We start from the raw sequence: 25,944 nt of genomic DNA, 5'->3' as shown, positions 1-25,944 counted from the left end.
TTATTTTGTGAAACTTTTGCTTCAGTTATATGTTTGTGTGTATGTGTGTGTGTGTGTGTGTACACAAATATGTTTGCTGGATAAAGCCATAAAATGTATTTCATTTGTGGATAGTAGTCAAAATAATTGAAGATTTAAAATCCACTATCATGGAAGAGTCACCAATCCCCAAGGTGTAGAAGGCCTTTTTCTCTTAGCTCATCTTGCTGTCCTCTACCCCATATGTTGAGGCACCGAGGGTTTATGCAAGGCAACATAGCTGATAGCTACTACAGATACTGTCTGTAGGTTGTCCTAAGTTTTCAAACAGGCTTGCCTTCCCAGAATGCCATGTACTCTGGGAATTCCAAATAAACCTAATTCCTTCCAAGGGGATAGTTTCTATTTCCCGTAAGTGGAACACTTGAGATGACATATGCACACCTTTCTTGCTAATCTTGGCCCTATAACATAGATTGAAGCCCTAAAATGATACTCAGAGAACATCACCACCCACTTATGCCTAGTGATATCTATTCTGAAAGTGGTATTCAGTCCCCTCTCCAAGGCGAGCAAGTTGTCGGAGACAATAAAGACCAAGGTAGGATGTGGTATTCTGGGAGTCAGTGCCAGCAATTATACTGAAATGGCTGTTTGAGACCTTGTTGTTCATGTAGCTAGGCTGATTGAATCCAAGAATGTATGAGACTTTGCTTGAACTTTTCTAAAGTTCTTTGCATGAGTCTCTCTTGAATAGCATCGCCATGGAACTAGTGGTTTTCTATAGGCATTTTCAAATTGGCTATACCCAAGTGGTTTGGGATCTGAAATAGCCAGCATCCATGTTCTTCCAGTTGCAGAAGGCATTGCTGTCATTCAGGACTACTTATACCTCTAGGTAGTTCATGCAACCCACTGCCTTTCCGTTAGGTGTTGTGGAGTGGCAGAAACTTTTGTTTTCCACTGACATATCCTTTTAAACTGATAAAGATTATTTTTAATTCATCTTTATCAACTCTTGGAATCTGGTGATTCATGTTCTACAAATGTAATAGAGTGATTTACTAGCTTTCTGATAAGCCATTCCGTGTATCTTATATCAGCCATAGTAATTATGTATGACTTACTATGCATATGCATACATACATAAATAGAAAGTATACATATGTAGTAACGATGATAATCTGTGCCCATTGAAAAATTTCCAGTTTTTTATTCTCTCATTACCATAATAGATGAGGTATATATATATATGGAAAGAAGAATTTGGTAATAATCCCATTAGTCAATTATCTTTAAAATGATTTCTCACATCATCAGTCTGATATAGCAATTCTCCTACATCAGTCACTATTAACTGGGGGCAATTTTGTCATTCAAAAGACATTTAGCAATGTCTGGAGACATTTTGGCTTGTCACAACTGAGGCAGTGTTGCTACTGGCATCTAGTAAGTAGAGGGCATGGATACTGCTAAACACTATACAATGTGTAAGGCAGTCCCCATCTCCCCCACACAGAGAGAGAATTATTTGGTCCTAAATGTCAGTGGTGCTGATGTTGAAAACTCCTGTCCTGATCCTAATATTTTTGTTGTTGTTGTTTTTAAGGACTTTTAACCAAAGTAGGTCACCAATTAACTGCAGCTGATATCTGTTATTACATTAGCATTTAGGGCATTAACGATATAATCATTTATCATAATACACAAAAAAGGTAGAACAAGAAAGAATAATGTAGCTTTTGTATCCATAGCTGATCCTGACGTTTGACCCTGACATTTGCTTAAGTCATTCAAACATAGTAGGCTATTCCTTTTTCACACACTTCTATTTATAGAGAGACTATACCATGGCAATAACCCTGATCTTCCTTCTCAAGCTTTCATCCAACTTCTCAGAACTTGAAGAGACCCCAGTCTCAAAATTAAGTTAACTTACATCTTAGACTTGGAATTTTACAGGATAATGCCCTGGAGGAAAATAGAAAATGAGAGCTCTTTGTTTCTCTTTGTCTCTAACTTCTGGTGAGCTAATGTGTATAAGACAAGTAAGGGGAGTTTTGTTAAGGATCTATCATCAGTCTGCTGCTGGAAATAATATTCTGGGACTCAAAAAGGCTAAAATTAGCCTCAATCAATGTTACATACACTACAGCAGGCTTGATTCAGCTCATCTCAGTGGCAAATATGGGGGAAATATAATGAGTTCAATTTTAAATATCATGAGTTTGAGGTGCCTGTGAGTCATTCAAGCAGAGATGTCAAGTAGGTAATTGAATATATGGAATTGCAGGTATAAATAGAATTGTAGGCATCATCAGCTTAGAGACAGTAATTGAATCCATGGGAATGGATGAGAACAACTAAGGAAAAAATACAGATTTAGAAGAGAAAGTAGCCCATACTGAATTCTTAGGTACTTTCAATATTTGATGTCAGATAAAGGATTATTCCAAAACCAATGACCTTTCCACTATATTATGCTGTCTTCCAGATAGAAAGTGAGCTGCATTTAATCATTCAATAAAATTTCACATTAAGCACCTCTCATATGCCAGACACTATTGTAGGCACTTGGGATACATCAGTTTAAAAAAACTGACAAAAATCTCAGAGCTTAAGAGAGGTTATAGTCTAGTGAGTTTCTTTATAATGAAACAGGGGCACCCTTCCACAGCTCAGCTGATAGAGTGGAAGACTGTGGGGGTTATAATAAAACAAGGGTTACAGAAGGCTTTACTTCCCTGCTGTAAAGCCTCTAACCCCCTGAAACTCTCAATCCCCTCACCTTCAATATTAAAAAGAAATCCTAGACAGCATCTTATTCTTCCCTTTCCCCTACTCTAGCTTCTTTGTTTGGTACTGCATGTGACTAGTTTTTATACAAATTTGTCAGTTGCCTTGAACAAATAGATAATAGAGCAACCAAGAAATTAGAGAGACATTGACCTTGGGTGAAAGGAAAAAGAAAGAATGTCACATAAAAAAGAATGAGAGACATTCATAATAAAATAAATAACATAGGCCCAAGTTAAGATAAGTGGACAAAGAAATCTCAGTTCCTAGATTGACAAAATATAACAAAGTTGGGGAAACATAGCAACACAGTATTAGAGAGAGTGAGGGTAAGGAGGTGGTCCTGGTTTGAAAATGCTAGCATGCATTAGGAAGGAACAATTAGAGGAAAATGTTGTAAACTCACACAGTTATCTTTCTGATTCTGTGTCTTTCTTCTTGTTATCCTGGATTCAGTTTTACTCCCATCAAGCAACAAATTGATGTGAGTCACACCACATAATAAATACATTGAACTAAAATTTCATGATAAAACTTTTGACTTTCTCAGCACTTTAAAAATAGCTCTGTTATTTGAGGAGACTGGGATTCACTTAGGGAAAGAGCACAGTAACACATAAAGACAGGTTTTCTGCTGCTTCTTAAAATAGCATTGATTGTGTTGGGCATCTATCTGCTTTTGCACATCTCTGACATTTCTGTTTCAACCCAGGGGCCACTTTTAAACAAATATGAAACTACAGAGCTTTATGTGGCACTCCAAGGACACTTGTAAAATAATTATTTCCTTAGTTCTTTGCCATGCCCCTGACTGCCTAGAATTGAAGGCCTGTACAATAAATAACCTGTCTCAGATCTCAGGAGGATATTAGTGTACAAATCAGTGAATCTCAAATGGAGATCTCATAAGAATCTCCAGGATTTAGGGACTTTTTAAAAGTACACATTCCCCCATCGTATCCCCTGTAGATTATTATATATACCTCCTATCCTTATACATAAAAGTTACTTCTATAGAGAGACAATATTACTTATGAGAAAAGGTTTCATTCCTTAGGTTAGGAAGGTAGAAAGATTGAAGAATACTGACGTGTTAGACATTTTTAAATATATTCCATAGATAAATCTCTCTGACAAACTCCCAGTTCCAGCAGTAGTGAGTTTTCTATATCAGTAGTGTTTCCAGGCTAAAACAAACAAATCATCAAAAGTCTAGAGATGGAATTCCTCAGCCAGAACTGTCCAGTAGAACATTCTACCTGTCTGTCTAGAACTTGATTTAAGATTCAAGGGTACTGGCTATCAGGTATTGTTCCAGTTACTATTTCTATGTGACAAGTCACCCAAACTTAGTGGCATACAACAATTGATTTATTAATCTCACAGATTCTGAATCAGGATCAGACATTTGGAAAGGTCACAGCAGAGATGCATTGTTTGTGCTCCACAGTGTCTAGGGCTTCAGCTAGGAAGACTCAAAAGTCTGAAGGCTAATATTATATAAAGCTTCACTCACTTCCATGTCTGGCAGTTGATGATGCTGAGTATCAGTCATGATCTCAGCTGGGGCTGTCAGCTGAAACACCTATGTGTGACTTCTTCATGTAGCTGCTTGGAGTTCATCGCAGTATAGCAAATGGGTTACAAGAACAAGTGTCCAAAGAGTCATGGAGTAAACTAGCTTTGGGAGTCACAAAACATTACTTGTACCAAGTCACAATTACACTCAGATTGAATGGAGGGGAACGCAGACCCCATTTCTTGATGGAAGAAATGTCAAAGTCACATGTTCAAAAGAGCCTGTGGGATTGGAGATATACATTGTAGTCATCTTTGGAAACTACAATTTGCTTTAATCTGCCCACTAGCTACAATAACTAATATCCTCCCAACATTCAAAGTATTCTAATTCCCTCCTCCAAGACCTCTAAGTCGCATAATGACAGCAGCTCAACTACAAGGTCTCATTTTCTATATTAGGTCCAGGTGCAGATGAAGATCCTAAGGTTTGATTCTTTTGAGTACAGTTCCATAAGCACCTCTTGACCTGAAGACATGCAAGCTAAAGTTACAAGTTACCTGCTCTACACATTCAACATAAAATTATGGGACCAGGCCTAGAATAATTGCCATAGGCCCTCTCATGGAAATGGAAGAGGGGATGGAAAGACTGCAGCAGTCACTAGTTCATAACAATTCTGAAATATAGCTAAGTACATATTGCCAGTTCCTTGTTTTGTCCTACTGCTTGAGATCTACTCTCTATTACTTCTCACTCTGCCTCTAGTCTCTTGGTTCCATTTTCTGTGTCATCTTTCCTTGTTTCATAAAAAAAGCTTATGTTTGCAGCTGAGTGGTTTTTTTTTTTTTTTCAGTTTGTTTTCTCCTGTAGTAGTCTGGAAGTCCAAAACACTTCATTTTGTACTATCTCTATCCTTTTAAGTCCAACCTATTGCACAATTCCTTGAAAAATTTTCTGTGTACCAATTTATAATCCACTCTATCAGACAAAAGCCATAATAAGAGATTTCCATTGTTTTTTCTACCTTGGGCTCCCTGTGAGGCTGCTGTGGTATAACCCCCTTAAACTTAAAAGCTCCATCATTTAGCAAAAAGAGATCTGTATCTGTCCTTAAGATCCTTAGAAGGCCTTTGTTCTGTCTGAAAGGTTCTAGGAGGCGCTGCTTTACATATTTTTGAGGCTTTAACAAAGAGTCCCAATCTGGTTTTTATCTTTAGCCTAGAGCCTTTTTTGATTTGAGAATCTCTGTATGGAGAGACTGGGAAGGAGAAATAGTATTGTATTCAAACTCACCAAGTACTGCATTCTTTATAATAAGAGTGAAACCTTTAGCTCATATCTTTCCTTTTGCATTTTATCATATGCAGTGAAAAGAAGCCAACTGGTATTTTACACATCTCTATAGCTAGTTCATCAAGTTTACTAGGTGTATCCTATTTTTCATGTTACCACAGAAGGGTGTTGCTGACTTTCTGCTACTAAAGAACAAGGTCTCCCTTTCATAGAGCTTCCATTTTTTCTTACTTTCCTTTAAGCCCTCACCAACAGCCCCTTTAAGGCTCTAAAGGCTTTTTTCTATCACTGTCTTCAAGAGTCTTTGGTACTCCTTTGCTTCCTGGTCCACACATTTTCAGGTTTTCTTACAACAGCACTCTACTTACAGGTACAAAATTATATTTCAGTTAGCAATAATTGAGTAACAAAGCATTCTAAATTTAGAGGCACAAAACAACAACAATTTTATTATGCTTACAGATTCTGTGGGCTTAGAATTTGGAAAGGACATAACAGAAATGTCTTGGTTTTGCTCCAAAATGTCTAAGGTCTCAGCTGGGAATACTCAAAGACTAGGGGATAGGACCATTTGAAGGCTTATTCATTCATATATCTGGCAGTAAATGCTAGCCGTTAGTTGGGCCAGAACTCCTACATGTGGTTTTTCTATATCACTGATTGAAGACTTTATTTATAGAAATAATTTTGAGGGCACTCATTAACATGTGTCCAGGGGTGAGTCATCACAACTTGGAACATCAGATCAGTAAGGAAGCACAGCTCATATTTCACATAATGGGCAATATTCTTGGGGCAATTCAAGTTCAAACATGCACATACTAGGTAACCAAAACTTCTGGGTAGGTGCATTATCATGCAATCCAGGATGACATGGGGTAGCAGGAGCCACTTAACCCCAGAAGATCCTCTACTCTGGAAATTTTATAGTTGTCTATCAGTAGTTGGAAATCACTCATCAGATATAAACAACCAGCAGATGATTATATATGTCCTTGCTTGAGGTCCTCTGTGAAAGACACCAAAGTTGTAGACTGAACTAGGAACACATTCCACAGAATGATTGGTTGAAGATGTCCACTCAAAAAGTCTGCACACAAGCACTATTTACAATAACAAACACATGGAACCAACTCAAATGCCCATCAATGATAGACTGGATAAAGAAAATGTGGTACATATACACCATGGAATACTATGCAGCCATAAAAAGGAATGAAATCATGTCCTTTGCAGGGATATGGATGAAGCTGGAAGCCATCATCTTCAGCAAACTAACACAGGAACAGAAAACCAAGCACGACATATTCTCACTAACAAGTGGGAGTTGAACGGTGAGAACACATGGACACAGGGAGGGGAACATCACACATCAGGGCCAGTTGTGAGGTGAGGGGCAAGGGGAAGGAGAGCATTAGGAAAAATAGTTAATGAATGTGGGGCTTAAAACCTAGGTGACAGGTTAGTAGGTGCAGCTACCCACCATTGCACATGCATACCTATGTAACAAACCTACACATTCTGCCCTTGTATCCTGGAACTTAAAGTAAAATAAAAAACAATAAATAAATAAATAAATAAATAAGAAGCAAGAAAAGAAAAAGAAAAAAGAAGTCTGCACACAAGTTATTTGCCTCTGGACATTACCACAGGGTCTTGTTAATACACTGATAGTAAATTTTCGGGGATTTCTATTGATCTTATATCTGGAATGATGTCTTCAATAAGCCACAAATTTTCCTGAATCAAGAAACACCCAACAAATCCTAAACCTGCTAAGATATCTTTACCAAGGTTGTTATGGGATTGAGAATTGAGATTATAGAGTAAATACAATTTTGAATGAGCTGTCTTCATCTACAACAATATCATAAGCATTTTTCAAGTAATTGCATTATTTTCATAACTAGAAATATTAAATTCAACAGTTTTCCCTTAAGATTTAATTGCATAAAAATATTTGAATGATAAAAAAATTCTCCCTCTGGCTCAAATGATTATTGATTCATCTTATCACCCAAGACGCTCTGGCCCTCTGGGTAGGACTCTTACTGAACTCTCCACAACCTAAATAGGACATGATTGGCATATTATGAAACCTATAGTTTTAGAAGCACTACACATATTGATATAGATGAGCTGACAGCAATTGTGCAGACTTTTCTTTTTTTCTAATTTTTATTTTTATTTGAAGTTCTGGGGTACATGTGCACTATGTGCAGGTTTGTTACATAGGTGAAAGTGTGCCATGGTGGTTTGCTGCACCTATCAACTCATCACCCAAGCATTAAGCCCAGCATGTATCACCTATTTTTCCTAATGCTCTTTCTCCCCACACTCTACCCCCCAATAGGCCCGTATGTGTGTTGTTCCCCTCCCTGTGCCCATGTGTTTTTATTGTTCAGCTCACACTTATAAGTGAGAACATGCAGTGCCTGGTTTTCTGTTCCTGCGTTAGTTTGCTGAGGATAATGGCTTCCAGCTCTATCCATGTCCCAGCAAAGAACATGGTCTCATTTCTTTTTATAGCTGCACAGTATTCCATGGTATATATGTACCACATTTTCTTTATCCAGTCTATTATTGATGGACATTTGGGTTGATTCCATGTCTCTGCTATTGTGAATAGTACTGCAGTGAACATACATGTGCATGTATGTTTGTAATAGAATGATTTATATTCCTTTGGATATATACCCAGTAATGAGATTTCTGGATCAAGTGCTAGCTACACATTATACAAAAATTAACTCAAGATGGATTAAAGACTTAAATGTAAAACCCAAAACTATAAAAACCCTAGAAGAAAATCTAGGCAATACCATTCAGGACACAGGCACAGGCAAAGATTTCATGACAAAAACTCCAAAAGCAATTACAACAAAAGCAAACATTGACAAATGGGATCGAATTAAACTAAAGAGCTCCTACACAGCAAAAGAAACTATCCTCAGAGTGAACAGGCAACCTACAGAGTGGGAGAAAATTTTTGCAACCTATCCATCTGACAAAGATCTAATATCCAAAATCTACAAACAACTTAAACACATTTACAATAAAAGAAAACCATTAAAAAGTGGGCAAAGGACATGAACAGACAATTCTCAAAAGAAGACATTCATGTGGCCAACAAACATATGAAATAAAGTTCAACATCACTGATCATCAGAGAAATGCAAATCAAAACCACAATGAGATACCATCTCACGCCAGTCAGAATGGTGATTATTAGAAAGTCAAGAAACAACAGATGCTGGCAAGGTTGCAGAGAAATAGGAACACTTTTACATTGTTGGTGGGAATGTAAATTAGTTCAACCATTGTGGAAGATGGTATGCAGTCTTTTCATTACGACAACACTGGAAGGTAACTAAGCAATTTTTGGAAGAAAGCAATTATAGAATTACTGGTTTTAATCAAATGTCTTACTCGTACATCTCAGGACACAACATTTGCACATTTTTTTCAGGTATATAATGCCATTTAAAACATTTTACTTGGCTGGGCGTGGTGGCTTACGCCTGTAATCCCAGCACTTTGGGAGGTCGAGGCAGGTGCATCACAAGGTCAGGAGATTGAGACCATCCTGGCTAACATGGTGAAACCCCGTCTTTACTGAAAATACAAAAAAATTAGCCCGGCATGGTGGCGGGCGCCTGTAGTCTCAGCTACTTGGGAGGCTGAGGCAGGAGAATGGTGTGAACCCAGGAGGTGGAGTTTGCAGTGAGCTGAGATCGCGCCACTGCACTCCAGCCTGGGTGACAGAGCGAGACTCCACCTCAAAAAAAAAAAAGTTATTTTACCTGGGTCAGTTGATAAAATTTTTTATATAACTCCAGGAAACTCAGGCCTCATAATTCTGAGGAAGGCAGAATATTTTAAATATCCTACTTGATGGAAAATATATAGACTAGGTCATTCTGTCCATAGGTCCTTATGCCAGACCTATGTTAGATTAGTATTAGCACTCTGGAGGGTATGTGACTTCTTGTTTATGAGGAGACACCAATACTTTCAAGGTAGGGGACAGACATTGTGTAAGAGTTCCAGTTTTGGAAAAGATGTGCTATGGAATAATGCTGCCCTAACCATGACATTCAAGGAAACGTTTTTGACACTTTTATGTGAACAACTGTTATAGATCGCTAAGGCTGGTCACCTGGGATCTGTATATACAGCTGAAAGGCTACCCGGTCAACTGCATCCACCTCTTAGACATCCTGTTTCAGTCTAGCACCAGCTATGACTGAGTAAATACACTAGCAGAAAACACCTTATTGCAGAAAATTCAGCCACTTTATGTAAAAGTGTACCAGGCCCACTGGCAAGAAATGCTGCAGCTACTCAGTAATGATAAAATCAGCTAAGCCATCCTGCTCTAGCTTTATCTAAATTAGGGGGGGATCTTGGCTGCCCATATACCCACACACTGACAGATTTCAAGGCAATGGGAAACTTAATAATGGTCCAGCAGACCCAGACTCACTTCAAACCTGCCAGACTTTGCACACATGAAAAGGGAATCTGCTTCCAAGAGAGACCCACTACCTATAAGAATCTACTAGGGTGGAAAAATTCATGGAGCTTCTCATGCTCATGTTGGTACTTAAACTTAATTGTTCTAGGCCCATAACTGAACTATAATCAGAAGCATCCTGAACAACGAGCTTCATCTTAAACAACTGATAGTATCAGTGCCCACAGGTTATTCAGGGGTGCCTGCTTTATCAATCTCACTGACAAGCAGAGTGCAAGACAAGAAATCAATCTTCAGAGAAGCCATCTGTTAACAGAAGACAGAAGGGTTACCCCATTTATTCAGTCATTAAATAGATAATTATTGAAAACGTGCTATGAGATAGGCCCTTGGGATACAGTGGTGAGCAAAGTAGACAAAAATCCTTGCCCTATGGAGCTTACTTTCTAGAGTAGGAGATAAAAAATGAACCAAATAAATAAGTAAATTAAATTGCTTATTGAAAGTAATAAGTGCTATGGAGATAAATAAAGCAAATAAAGGGAATACAGAGATTTTTTTTAAATAAGTCATCAAGAAAGGTCTCAATGAGACACTAATATTTAACCAACAACTTGAAGTTTGAAGTTGGAAGATCCATAGGTGTGTGGAGCTCTAGACAGAGGGACCAAGAATTGGGAATTTCAACTCTGATTTAAACTTTAGGCTGAGGCCTCAGTCATTTTGATTAAATAACAAGTGAGTCAGCATGATGGTAGCTGTTGCTAATATGTGTTAGCCTGGCTTCACTTCTGGCCATACCTTGGCCTACCTTGATTTAGATCACATTCACATAGTACAATGTCTGCTCCCATTACTACTTTGGAGGCAAAAATATTGCAGGAGGATACCAACCACACCAATAACTACAATGACCATTTAATTTTTAGAAAACAAAATGACATTGAGTATTTTGGAGAACAGGTTGACAAATTCTATTCCATAAGCCAAACTCATCCATTTTTTTAATTGAAATTTTTGTTGAGAGAACTGTAGATTCATATGGAGTTGTAAGAAATATTATAGAGTGATACCATATACTTTACCCAGTTTCCCCCAGTGGTAATGACTTTCAAAACTATATCACAAACAGGCTATTTACAAGAAACAATCCTCTGACCTTGTTCACATTTCTACATATTTTTATGCACTCATTTGTTTGTGTGTGTGTATTAAGTTCTAAGAAATTTTATCACAAGTATAGGTTCATATATACACTATCACAGTCTAGATACAAAGCAATTCCATTATGACAAGGATCCATTATGTTGTGTTTTTCTAACTACTCACCCCAGCTCCTTCCCAATTACTACCCTATTCATAATCCCTGGCAATCTGTTACTTATTTCTAAAATTTTGTTATTTAAAGAATGTTTTAAAAAGGATTCACAAAGTATGTGATCATTTGGGGTTGGTTTTTTTCACTCAACTTAATTCTCTGGAAATTCATTCAAGCTATTGGATGTAGCAATAGTTCATTCCTTTACATTGCTGTGTAGTATTCCATGGTATAGATGTTCCATAGCTTAACCATTAATACAGTGAAGGACATTTGAGTTTTTACTGTTTGTGGCTGTTATGAATAAAGCTGCTACAAACATTCCTGTACAGCTTTATGTGTGAAAATAAGTTTTAACTCTCCAGGGAAAAATGACCCAGAGGGCAATTGCTGAGTGGCTGTGCCATTTTACATTCTCACCTGCAACATATACATGATCCATTTCTCCACATTCTTCCCAGAATTTTCTAATATCTCTAATTTATATTTTAGCTGTTTTCATAGATGTGTAATGATAGCTTTTTGTAGTTTACTTTGCATTTCCCTAATTGCTAATATTGTTGAACATCTATTTATGTGCTTATTTGCCATCTGGATATCCTCTTTGATGAAATGCCTATTTGTGTCTTTCAGCCACTCTCTAATTACTTCTAATTGTCTAATGGGCTGTAGGGAGTTTTTTGGTTAGGTTTTAAGAGTATATATATATATATATATATATATATATATATATATATATATACTGATATATACTGATACCCTTTCTTTTGGGCATATACCTGGCAGTGGGATTGCTGGATCATATTTTTAGTAGCTCTATTTTTGGTAGCTCTATTTTTAGTCATTTGAGGAACTTCCAAACTGTTCCCGACAGTGGTTGTACTAATTTACATTCCCACCACAAGGGTTCCGTTTTCTTTACATCCTCACCAGCATTTGTTATTTGCTGTTGTTTTTGGATATAAGCCATTTTAACTGGGGTGAAATGATATCTCATTGTAGTTTTGATTTGAATTTCTCTGATAATCGATGTTCAGCACCTTTTCATATGCCTGTTTGCCATTTGTACGTCTTCTTTTGAGAAATGTCTGTTCTAATCTTTTGCTCATTTTTAATTGGATTATTATACTTTTTTTTCCTATAGAGTTGTTTGAGCTCCTTATATATTCTGGTTATGAATCCCTTGTCAGATGAGTAGTTTGCAAATATTTTCTCCAATTCTGTGGGTTGTCTGTTTACTTTGTTGATTGTTTCTTTTGCTGTGCAGAAGCTTTTTAACTTGATGTGATAACATTTGTCCATGTTTGTTTTGGTTGCCTGTGCTTGTGGGAGATAATGCTCAAGAAATTTTTGCCTGGTCTGTTGTCATGGGGAGTTTCTCCAGTGTTTCTTTGTATTAGTTTCATAGTTTGAAGGGTCAGATTTAAGTCTTTAATCCATTTTGATTTGATTTTTGTATATGGCAACAGATAGGAGTCAAGTTTCATTATTCTGCATGCTGATATCCAGTTTTCCCAGCACCATATATTGCAGAGACTGTCTTTTCCCTAGTGTATATTCTTGGCAGCTGTGTTAAAAATGAGTTCACTGTAGATGTATGGATTAACTCTGAGTTTTCTATTCTGTTCCTTTGGTGTATATGTCTGTTTTTATGCCAGTACCATGTTGTTTTGATTACTATAGCTCTGTAGAATTTAAAGTCAGGTAATAGGATTCCTCCAGTTTTGTTCTTTTTGCTTAGGATAACTTTGGCTATCCTGGGTCTTCTGTGGTTCCCTATAAATTTTAGAATTTTTTTTCTATTTCTGTGAAGAATGTCATTGGTATTTTGATAGGGGTTGCATTAAGTCTGTAGATTGCTTAGAGTAGTGTGGACATTTTAATAATATTGATTCGATGAGGTATTTTTCCTTTTTTTGGTATCCTCTTCAATTTATTTCATCTTATTTTATAGTTTTCATTACAGAGCTCTTTCACTTTTTTGGTTAAGTTAATTCCTAGGTATTTAATTTTATGTGTGGCTATTATAAATGGGATTTTTTTTTAAACCTCATTTTCAGATTGTATGTAGATTTTGTATCCTGCAACTTTTCTGAATTTTTAAATCAGTCTAATAGTTTTATTCTGGAGTCTTTAGTTTTTTTCAAATATAAACAAGGATATATTTTTTCAAATATAAACAAGGATATATATATATATATATATAGAGAGAGAGAGAGAGAGAGTGAGAGAGAGAGGCAGAGTTTCCCTCTGTCACCCAGGCTGGAGTGCAGTGGCTTGATCTTGGCTCACTGCAACCTCTGCCTCCCAGGTTCAAGCAATTCTTGTGCCTCAGCCTCCTGAGTAGCTGGGATTACAGGCGTGGGCCAACACACCTAGCTAATTTTTGTATTTTTATTCGAGATTAGGGTTTCATCATGTTGGCCAGGCTGGTCTTGAACTTCTGGTTTTAAGTGATCTACCCACCTCAGCCTTCCAAAGTGCTGGGATTACAGGTGTGAGCCACCAAGCCCGGCCTGATCTTTTTAGTGTATTGTTGAATTCAGTTTTGAAGCATTTTGTTGAGGATTTTTGCATCAATATTCATGAGAGATATTGGCCTGTAGTTTTCTTTTTTTGACGTGACTTTGTCTGGTTTGGGAATCAGGGTAATAGTAGCCTTGTAGAATGAGGTTGGAAGTATTCCTTGTGCCTCAATTTATCAGAGTAGTTTGAATAGGATTAGTATTAGTTAACTTTTTGATAGAATTCAGCACTGAAACCATCAGCTTTTCTTTACTGGGATACTTTTTCTTACAGCTTCAATTTTGTTACTTGTTGTTCTGTTCAGGTTTTGGATTTCTTCCTTGTTCAATTTTTGTAGGTTGTATTTGTCTAGGAATTTGTTCATTTCTTCTAGATTTTCCAATTTATTGGCATATAGTTGCTCATAGTAGCCACTAATGATCCTTCGAATTTCTACAGTGTCAATTGTAATGCCTCCTTTTTCATTTCCCATTTAATTGAATCTTCTCTCTTTTTTTTTGGTTAGTCTGCCCATAGGTTCATCAATTTTGTTTAACTTTTCAAAAAAGCAACTTTCTGTTTCGTTGATCTTTTGTTTTGCTTTCTTCGTTTCAAAACAATTTATTACTGCTCTTATATTTTTAATTTTCATTTTGTTTTGTTTTTATTTTTGTTATTGTTTTGTTTTGTTTTGCGAGACAGAGTTTCGCTCTTATTGCCCAGGCTGGAGTGCAATGGCGCGATCTCAGTTCACTGCAACCTCCGCCTCCTGGGTTCAAAGCAATTCTCCTGCCTCAGCCTCCTGAGTAGCTGAAATTACAGGTGCCCACCACCATACCCAGCTAATTTTTTATATTTTTAGTAGAGACGGGGTTTCATCTTGTTGGCTAGGCTGGTCTCAAACTCCTGACCTCAGGTGATCCACCCGCCTCAGCCTCCCAAAGTGCTGGGGTTACAGGCGTGAGCCACCACACCCGGCACATGTGTTTTTATACTTTCCAAAATTCCTTTTGTTATTGATTTCTAATTTTATTCCATTGTGTTCAGAGAGGATGCTTGATATCATTTCAATTTTAAAAAATGTTTTAAACTTGTTTTGTGACCTAACATATGGTCTATTCTTGAGAATCATTTATGTGCTGAGGAAAAGAATGTGTATTCTGCAGCCGATGAATGAAGTGTTCTGTAAATATCTGTTAGAATCATTTGGTCTATATAGTGCAGATTAAGTCTAATGTTTCTTTTTTGATTTTCTGTCTGGAAGATCTGTACAATGCTGAGAGTGGGGTGTTGAGGTCTCCAGCTATGACTGTATGGGGACCTATCTGTCACTTTAGCCCTAGTAATATTTGCTTTATAAATCCAGGCGCTCCAGTTTGGGTGCATAAATGTTTAACATTGTTAAAGCATCTTGCTGAATTGGCGACTTTATCATTATATAGTAACCGTCTTTGTCTCTTGTTATAGTTTTGTCTTGAAATCTATTCTGTCTGATGTAAGTATAGCTACTCCTGTGCTTTTTTGGTTTCCATTGGCATGGAATATATATTTACATCCCTTCATGTTCACTCTATGTGTGTCTTCATAGGTGAATCGTATTTCTTTCAGGCAACAGATCAATGGGTCTTGTTTTTTTTATTATTATATTTTAAGTTCTGGGGTACATGTGCAAAACATGCAGATTAGTTACATAGGTATACATGTGCCATGGTGGTTTGCTGCACCCATCAAACCATCATCTACATTAGATATTTCTCCTAATGCTATCCCTTCCCTAGCCCCCCCATCCCCCAACAGGGCCCAGTGTGTGATGCTCCTTTCCCTGTGTCCATGTGTTGTCATTGTTCAACTCCCTCTTATGAGTGAGAACATGCAGTGTTTGGTTTTCTCTGCTTGTGTTAGTTTGCTGAGAATGATGGTTTCCAGCTTCATCCGTGTCCCTGCAAAGGACATGAACTCATCCTTTTTTATGGCTGCATAGTATTCCATGGTGTATATGCACCACATTTTCTTTATCCAGTCTACCACTGATGGACATTTGGGTTGGTTCCAAGTCTTTCCTATTGACAACAGTGCTGCCGTAAACATACAAGTGCGTGTGTCTTTATAATAGAATGATTTATAATCCTTTGGGTATATACCTAGTAATGAGATTGCTGGGTCAAATGGTGTTTCTAGTTCTATATCCTTGAGGAATTGCCACACTGGCTTCCACAACGGTTGAACTAATTTACTCTCCCAACAACAGTGTAAAAGCGTTCCTATTTCTCCACATCCTCTCCAGCATCAGTTGTTTCCTCACTTTTTAATGATCATCATTCTAACTGGCGTGAGATGGTATCTCATTGTGGTTTTGACTTGCATATCTCTCATGACCAGTGATGATGAGCATTTTTGCATGTCTGTTGGCTGCATAAATTTCGTCTTTTGAGAAGTGTCTGTTCATATCCTTTGCCCATTTTTTGATGGGATTGTTTTTTTTTCTTGTAAATTTGTTTAAGTTCTTTGTAGATTCTAGATATTAGCCCTTTGTCAGGTGGATAGATTGCAAAATTTTTCTCCCATTCTGCAGGTTGCCTGTTCACGCTAATGGTAGTTTCTTTTGCTGTGCAGAAGCTCTTTATTTTAATTAGATCCCATTTGTCAATTTTGGCTTTTGTTGCCATTGCTTTTGGTGATTTAGTCATGAAGTCTTTGCCCATGCCTATGTCCTGAATGGTATTGCCTAGGTTTTCTTTTGGGTTTTTATGGTTTTAGGTCTTACATTTAAGTCTTTAATCCATCTGAGTTAATTTCTGTATAAGGTGTAATGAAGGGATCCAGTTTCAGCTTTCTGCATATGGCTAGCCAGTTCTCCCAACACCATTTATTAAATAAAGAATCCTTTCCCAATTGCTTGTTTTTGTCAGGTTTGTCAAAGATCAGATGGGTGTAGATGTGTGGTGTTATTTCTGAGGCCTCAGTTTTGTTCCATTGGTCTATATATCTGTTTTGGTACCAGTACCATGCTGTTTTTGTTACTGTAGCATAGTAATAGTTTGAAGTCAGGTAATGTGATGCATCCAGCTTTGTTCTTTTTGCTTAGGATTGTCTTGGCTATACAGGTTCTTTTTTGGTTCCATATGAAATTTAAAGTAGTTTTTTCCAGTTCAGTGAAGAAAGTCAGTGGTAGCTTGATGGGGATAGCATTGAATCTATAAATTACTTTGGGCAGTATGGTCATTTTCATGATATTGATTCTTCCTATCCATGAGCATGGAATGTTTTTCCATTTGTTTGTGTCCTCTCTTATTTTCTTGAGCAGTGGTTTGTAGTTCTCTTTGAAGAGGTCCTTCACATCCCTTGCAAGTTGGATTCCTAGGTGTTTTATTCTCTTTGTAGTAATTGTGAATGGGAGTTCACTCATGATTTGGCTCTCTGTTTGTTTGTTATTGGTGTATAGGAATGCTCGTGATTTTTGCACATTGATTTTGTATCCTGAGACTTTGCTGAAGTTACTTATCAGCTTAAGGAGATTTTGGGCTGAGATGATGGGGTTTTCTAAATATACAATCTGGTCATCTGTAAACAGAGACAATTTGACTTCCTTTTTTCCTAATTGAATATCTTTTATTTCTCTCTCCTGCCTGATTGCCCTAGCCAGAACTTCCAATACTATGTTGAATAGGAGTGGTGAGAGAGGACATCCTTGTCTTGTGCTGGTTTTCAAAGGGAATGCTTCCAGTTTTTGCCCACTTAGTATGATATTGGCTGTGGGTTTGTCATAAGTAGATATTATTATTTTTAGATACGTTCCATCAATACATAGTTTATTGAGAGTTTTTGGCATGAAGCTAAATGTCTTTTCTGTATCAATTGAGATGATCACGTGGTCTTTTTATCTTTGGTTCTGTTTATGTGATGGATTATGTTTATTGATTTTCTTATGTTGAGCCATCCTTGCCTCCCAGGGATGAAGCCAACTTGATTGTGGTGGATAAGCTTTTTGATATGCTGCTGGATTCAGTTTGCCAGTATTTTATTGAGGATTTTTGCATCGACGTTCACTAAGGATATTGTCCTATAATTTTCTATTTTGTTGTGTCTCTGCCAGGTTTTGATATCAGGATGATGCTGACCTCATAAGATGAGTTAGGGAGGATTCCATTTTTTCCTATTGTTCAGAATAGTTTCAGAAGGAATGGTACCAGCTCCTCTTTGTACCTCTAGTAGAATTTGGCTGTGAATCCGTCTCGTCCTGGACTTTTTTCTGTTTGTAGGCTATGAATTGCTGCCTCAATTTCTGAGCTTGTTATTGGTCTATTCAGGGATTCGACTTCTTCCTGGTTTAGTCTTAGGAGGGTGTATGTGTCTTGGAATTTATCAATTTCTTCTAGATTTCTTAGCTTATTGGCATAGAGGTGTTTATAGTATTCTCTGACGGTAGTTTGTATTTCTGTAGGATCGGTTGTGATATCCCCTTTATCATTTTTTATTGTGTCTATTTGATTCTTCTCTCTTTTCTTCTTTATTAGTCTGGCTAGCAGTCTATCTATTTTGTTGATCTTTTCAAAAAACTAGTTCCTTGAATCATTGATTTTTTGAAGGGTTTTTTATGTCTCTATCTCCATCAGTTCTGCTCTGATTTTAGTTATTTCTTGTCTTCTGCTAGCTTTTGAATGTGTTTGCTCTTGTTTCTCTAGTTCTTTTAGTTGTGATGTTAGGCTGTTGATTTTAGATCTTTCTTTCTTTCTCTTGTGAGCATTTGGAGCTATAAATTTTCCTCTACACACTGCTTTAAATGTGTCCCAGAGATTCTGGTACATTGTGTTTTTGTTCTCCTTGGTTTTAAAGAACGTCTTTATTTCTGCCCTCATTTCATTATTTACCCAGTAGTCATTCAGAAGCTGTTTGTTCCGTTTCCATGTAGTTGTGCAGTTTTGAGTGAATTTCTCAATCCTGAGTTATAATTTGATTTCACTGTGGTCTGAGAGACTGTTATGATTTTCATTCTTTTGCATTTACTGAGGAGTGTTTTACTTCCAATTATGTGGTCAATTTTAGAATAAGTGTGATGTGGTGCTGAGAAGAATGTATATTCTGTTGATTTGTGGTGGAGAGTGCTGTAGATGTCTTTTAGGTCTACTTGGTCCAGAGCTGAGTTCAAGTCCTGGATATCCTTGTTAATTTCTGTCTCATTGATCTGTCTATTGTTGACAGTGGGGTGTTCAAGTCTCTCACTATTATTGTGTGAGAGTCTAAGTCTCTTTGTAGGTCTCTAAGAACTTGCTCTATCAATCTGGGTGCTCCTGTTTTGGGTGCATATATATTTAGGATAGTTAGCTCTTCTTGTTGCATTTATCCCTTTACCACTATGTAATGCTCCTCTTTGTCTGTTTTGATCTTTGTTGGTTTAAAGTCTGTTTTATCAGAGACTAGGATTGCAACCTCTGCTTTTTTTTTTATTTCCATTTGCTTCATAAATGTTCCTCCATCCCTTTATTTTGAGCCTATGTGTGTCTTTGCACGTGAGATGGGTCTCCTGAATACAGCACATGGATGGGTCTTGACTCTTTAACCAATTCTTCAGCCTGTGTCTTTTAATTTGCCCATTTAGCCGATTTACATTTAAGGTTAGTATTGTGATGTGTGAATTTGATCCTGTCATTATGATGCTAGCTGGTTATTTTGCCCATTAGTTGATGCAGTTTCTTCATAGCATGGATGGTCTTTACAATTTGGTATGTTTTTGCAGTGGCTGGCACCAGTTGTTCCTTTCCATGTTTAGTACTTCCTTCCAGAGCTTTTGTAAGGCAGGCCTGGTGGTGACAATATCTCAGCATTTGCTTGTCTGAAACGATTTTATTTCTCCTTCGCTTAAGAAGCTTACTGTGGCTGGATATGAAATTCTGGGTTGAAAATTCTTTTCTTTAAGAATGTTGAATATTGGTCCCCACTCTCTTCTGGCTCTTAGGGTTTCTGCTGAGAGATCTGCTGTTAGTGTGATGGGTTCCCCTTGTGGGTAACCTGACCTTTCTCTCTAAGGTCTGGCTGCCATTAACATTTTTTTCTTCATTTCCACCTTGGTGAATCTGATGATTATGTGTCTGGGGTTGCTCTTCTTGAGGAAAATGTTTGTTGTTCTCTGGATTTCCTGAATTTGAATGTTGACCTGTCTTTCTAGGTTGGGGAAGTTCTCCTGGATAATATCCTTAAGAGTGTTTCCAACTTGGTTCCATTCTCCCCATCACTTTCAGGTACACCAATCAAATGTAGATTTGGCCTTTCCACATAGTCCCATATTTCTTGGAGGCTGTGTTCTTTTCTTTTCACTCTTTTTTCTCTAACCTTGTCTTTTTGCTTTATTTCATTGAGTTGATCTTTGATCTCTGATATCGTTTCTTCCGCTTGATCGATTTGGCAACTGATACTTGTGTATGCTTCAAGAAGTTCTTGTGCTATGTTTTTCAGCTCCGTCAGGTCATTCATGTTCTTCTCTAAACTGGTTATTCTAGTTAGCAATTCATCTAACCTTTTTTCAAGGTTCTTAGCTTCCTTGGATTGGGTTAGAACATGCTCTTTTAGCTCAAAGGAGTTTGTTATTACCCACCTTCTGAAGCCTACTTCTGTCAATTCATCAAACTCATTCTCCGTCCAGTTTTGTTCCCTTACTGGCGAAACGTTGTGCCTTTGGAGGAGGAGAGGTGTTCTGCGTTTTGAACTTTTCAGCCTTTTTGTGCTGGTTTTTCCTCATCTTCGTGGATTTATCTACCTTTGGTCTTTGATGTTGGTGACTTTCAAATGGGGTTTCTGTGTGTACATCTTTTTTGTTGATGTTGATGCTATTCCTTTTTGTTTGTTAATTTTCCTTCTAACAGTCAGACTCCTTTCCTGCAGGTCTGCTGGAGTTTGCTGGAGGTCCACTCCAGACCCTGTTTGCCTGGGTGTCACCAGTGGAGGTTGCAGAACAGCAAAGATTGCTGCCTGTTCCTTCCTCTGGAAGCTTCGTCCTGGAGGGGCACCTGCCAGATGCCAGTGAGAGCTCTCCTCTATAGGTGTCTGTCGGCCTCTACTGGGGGATGTCTCCCAGTCAGGATACACGGGAGTTAGGGACCCACTTGAGGAGGCAGCCTGTCCCTTATCAGAGCTCAAACACTGTTCTGGGAGATCTGATGCTCTCTTAAGAGCTGTCATGCAGGGACATTTAAGTCTCCTGAAGCTGTGTCCACAGCTGTTCCTTCCCCCAGGTGCTCTGTCCCAGGGAGAAGGGGGTTTTATCTATATGTCCCTGACTTGGGTGGCTGTCTTTTTTTCAGAGATGATCTGCCAAGAGAGGAAATATCTAGAGAGGCAGCCTGGCCACAGCAGTCTTGCTGAGCTGTGGTGGGCTCTGCCCAGTTTGAACTTCCATGTGGCTTTGTTTACATGGTGAGGGTAAACTGTCTACTCAAGCCTCAGCAATGGTGGATGGTCCTCCCCCACCAAGCTTGAGCATCCCAGGTTGATTTCAGACTGCTAACAGTGAGAATTTCAAGCCAGTGGATCTTAGCTTGCTCTGCTCCATGGGGGTGGGACCCAGCAAGCCAGGCACCAGAGGGAATCTCCTGGTCTGCCAGTTGTGAAGACCATGGGAAAAGCACAGAATCTGGGCTGGAGTGCTCTGTTGTTCCCGGTACAGTCTCTCACAGCTCCCTTTGGCTAGAAAAGGGAAATCCCCTGACCCCTTGCACTTCCCAGGTGAGGCGATGCCCCATTCTGCTTCGGCTCACCCTGCGTGGGCTGCATTCACTGTCCTACCAGTCCCAATGAGATGAACTGGGTACCTCAGTTGGAAATGCAGAAATCACCTGCCTTCTGCATCAATCCCGCTGGGAGCTGCAGACAAGAGCTGTTCCTATTCAGCCACCTTGCCAGCAAGTCCCCTGGGTCTTGTTTTTTCATTCATTCAACCACTCCATGTCTTTTGATGGGAGAGTTTAGTCCATTGATATTCAGTGTTATTACTGATAAGTAAAGACTCATCCTGCTATTTTGTTATTTGTTTTCTGGTTGTTTCTTGGTGTTCTCTTCTTTCTTTCTCTCCTTTCTGTCTTCCTTTATTGAAGGTGATTTTCTCTTCTGATATAATTAAGTTTCTTGTTTTTTTTTTTTATTATTATTTATTTATTATACTTTAGGGTTTTAGGGTACATGTGCACAATGTGCAGGTTTGTTACATATGTATCCATGTGCCATGTTGATTTCCTGCACCCATTAACTCGTCATTTAGCATTAGGTGTATCTCCTAATGCTGTCCCTCCCCCCTCCCCCCACCCCACAACAGTCCCCGGAGTGTGATGTTCCCCTTCCTGTGTCCATGAGTTCTCATTGTTCAATTCCCACCTATGAGTGAGAACATGCGGTGTTTGGTTTTTTGTCCTTGCGATAGTTTACTGAGAATGATGTTTTCCAGTTTCATCCATGTCCCTACAAAGGACACGAACTCATCATTTTTTATGGCTGCATAGTATTCCATGGTGTATATGTGCCACATTTTCTTAATCCAGTCTATCGTTGTTGGACATTTGGGTTGGTTCCAACTCTTTGCTATTGTGAATAATGCCGCAATAAACATACGTGTGCATGTGTCTTTATAGCAGCATGATTTATAGTCCTTTGGGTATATACCCAGTAATGGGATGGCTGGGTCAAATGGTATTTCTAGTTCGAGATCCCTGAGGAATCGCCACACTGACTTCCACAATGGTTGAACTAGTTTACAGTCCCACCAACAGTGTAAAAGTGTTCCTATTTCTCCACATCCTCTCCAGCACCTGTTGTTTCCTGACTTTTTAATGATGGCCATTCTAACTGGTGTGAGATGGTATCTCACTGTGGTTTTGATTTGCATTTCTCTGATGGCCAGTGATGATGAGCATTTCTTCATGTGTTTTCTGGCTGCATAAATGTCTTCTTTTGAGAAGTGTCTGTTCATGTCCTCTGCCCACTTTTTGATGGGGTTGTTTGTTTTTTTCTTGTAAATTTGTTTGAGTTCATTATAGATTCTGGATATTAGCCCTTTGTCAGATGAGTAGGTTGCAAAAATTTTCTCCCATTCTGTAGGTTGCCTGTTCATTCTGATGATAGTTTCTTTTGCTGTGCAGAAGCTCTTTAGTTTAATGAGATCCCATTTGTCAATTTTGGCTTTTGTTGCCATTGCTTTTGGTGTTTTAGACATGAAGTCCTTGCCCACGCCTATGTCCTGAATGGTATTGCCTAGGTTTTCTTGTAGGATTTTAATGGTTTTAGGTCTAACATATAAGTCTTTAATCCATCTTGAATTAATTTTTGTATAAGGTGTAAGGAAGGGATCCAGTTGCAGCTTTCTACATATGGCTAGCCAGTTTTCCCAGCACCATTTATTAAATAGGGAATCCTTTCCCCATTTCTTGTTTTTGTCAGGTTTGTCAAAGATCAGATAGTTGTAGCTATGTGGCATCATTTCTGAGGGCTCTGTTCTGTTCCATTGATCTATGTCTCTGTTGTGGTACCAGTACCATGCTGTTTTGGTTACTGTAGCCTTGTAGTATAGTTTAAAGTCAGGTAGCGTGATGCCTCCAGCTTTGTTCTTTTGGCTTAGGATTGACTTGGCGATGCGGGCTCTTTTTTGGTTCCATATGAACTTTAGAGTAGTTTTTTCCAATTCTGTGAAGAAAGTCATTGGTAGCTTGATGGGGATGGCATTGAATCTATAAATTACCTTGGGCAGTATGGCCATTTTCACGATATTGATTCTTCCAACCCATGAGCATGGAATGTTCTTCCATTTGTTTGTATCCTCTTTTATTTCATTGAGCAGTGGTTTGTAGTTCTCCTTGAAGAGGTCCTTCACATCCCTTGTAAGTTGGATTCCTAGGTATTTTATTCTCTTTGAAGCAATTGTGAATGGGAGTTCACTCATGATTTGGATCTCTGTTTGTCTGTTATTGGTGTACAAGAATGCTTGTGATTTTTGTACATTAATTTTGTATCCTGAGACTTCGCTGAAGTTGCTAATCAGCTTAAGGAGATTTTGGGCTGAGACAATGGGGTTTTCTAGATATACAATCATGTCATCTGCAAACAGGGACAATTTGACTTCCTCTTTTCCTAATTGAATACCTTTTATTTCCTTCTCCTGCCTGATTGCTCTGGCCAGAACTTCCAGCACTATGTTGAACAGGAGCGGTGAGAGAGGGCATCCCTGTCTTGTGCCAGTTTTCAGAGGGAATGCTTCCAGTTTTTGCCCATTCAGTATGATATTGGCTGTGGGTTTGTCATAGATAGCTCTTATTATTTTGAGATACGTCCCATCAATACCTAATTTATTGAGAGTTTTTAGCATGAAGCGTTGTTGAATTTTGTCAAAGGACTTTTCTGCATCTATTGAGATAATCATGTGGTTTTTGTCTTTGGTTCTGTTTATATGTTGGATTACATTTATTGATTTGCGTATGTTGAACCAGCCTTGCATCCCAGGGATGAAGCCCACTTGATCATGGTGGATAAGCTTTTTGATGTGCTGCTGGATTCGGTTTGCCAGTATTTTATTGAGGATTTTTGCATCAATGTTCATCAAGGATATTGGTCTGAAATTCTCTTTTTTGGTTATGTCTCTGCCAGGTTTTGGTATCAGGACGATGCTGGCTTCATAAAATGTGTTAGGGAGGATTCCCTCTTTTTCTATCGATTGGAATAGTTTCAGAAGGAATGGTACCAGTTCCTCCTTGTACCTCTGGTAGAATTCGGCTGTGAATCCATCAGGTCCTGGACTCTTTTTGGTTGGTAAGCTATTGATTATTGCCACAATTTCAGAACCTGTTATTGGTCTATTCAGAGATTCAACTTCTTCCTGGTTTAGTCTTGGAAGGGTGTATTTGTCGAGGAATTTATCCATTTCTTCTAGATTTTCTAGTTTATTTGCATAGAGGTGTTTGTAGTATTCTCTGATGGTAGATTGTATTTCTGTGGGATCGGTGGTGATATCCCCTTTTTCGTTTTTTATTGCATCTATTTGATTCTTCTCTCTTTTCTTCTTTATTAGTCTTGCTAGCGGTCCATCAATTTTGTTGATCTTTTCAAAAAACCAGCTCCTGGATTCATTAATTTTTTGAAGGGTTTTTTGTGTCTCTATTTCCTTCAGTTCTGCTCTGATTTTAGTTATTTCTAGCCTTCTGCTAGCTTTTGAATGTGTTTGCTCTTGCTTTTCTAGATCTTTTAATTGTGATGTTAGGGAGTCAATTTTGGATCTTTCCTGCTTTCTCTTGTGGGCATTTAGTGCTATAAATTTCCCCCTACACACTGTTTTGAATGTGTCCCAGAGATTCTGGTATGTTGTGTCTTTGCTCTCGTTGGTTTCAAAGAACATCTTTATTTCTGCCTTCATTTCATTATGTACCCAATAGTCATTCAGGAGCAGGTTGTTCAATTTCCATGTAGTAGAGCGGTTTTGAGTGAGTTTCTTAATCCTGAGTTCTAGTTTGATTGCACTGTGGTCTGAGAGACAGTTTGTTATAATTTCTGTTCTTTTACATTTGCTGAGGAGAGCTTTACTTCCAACTATGTGGTCAATTTTGGAATAGGTGTGGTGTGGTGCTGAAAAAAATGTATATTCTGTTGACTTGGGGTGGAGAGTTCTGTAGATGTCTATTAGGTCCACTTTATGTAGAGCTGAGTTCAATTCCTGGATATCCTTGTTAACTTTCTGTCTCGTTGATCTGTCTAATGTTGACAGTGGGGTGTTAAAATCTCCCATTATTATTGTGTGGGAGTTTAAGTCCCTTTGTAGGTCACTCAGGACTTGCTTTATGAATCTGGGTGCTCCTGTGTTGGGTGCATATATATTTAGGATAGTTAGCTCTTCTTGATGAATTGATCCCTTTACCATTATGTAATGGCCTTCTTTGTCTCTTTTGATCTTTGTTGGTTTAAAGTCTATTTTATCAGAGACTAGGATTGCAACCCCTGCCTTTTTTTGTTTTCCAGTTGCTTGATAGATCTTCCTCCATCCCTTTATTTTGAGTCTATGTGTGTCTCTGCACGTGAGATGGGTTTCCT

The sequence above is a fragment of the Nomascus leucogenys genome, chromosome X, assembly GCF_006542625.1.
Source record: "Nomascus leucogenys isolate Asia chromosome X, Asia_NLE_v1, whole genome shotgun sequence".
Classification (NCBI taxonomy): domain Eukaryota; kingdom Metazoa; phylum Chordata; class Mammalia; order Primates; family Hylobatidae; genus Nomascus; species Nomascus leucogenys.
Note: the sequence above shows the minus strand (reverse complement) of the source record.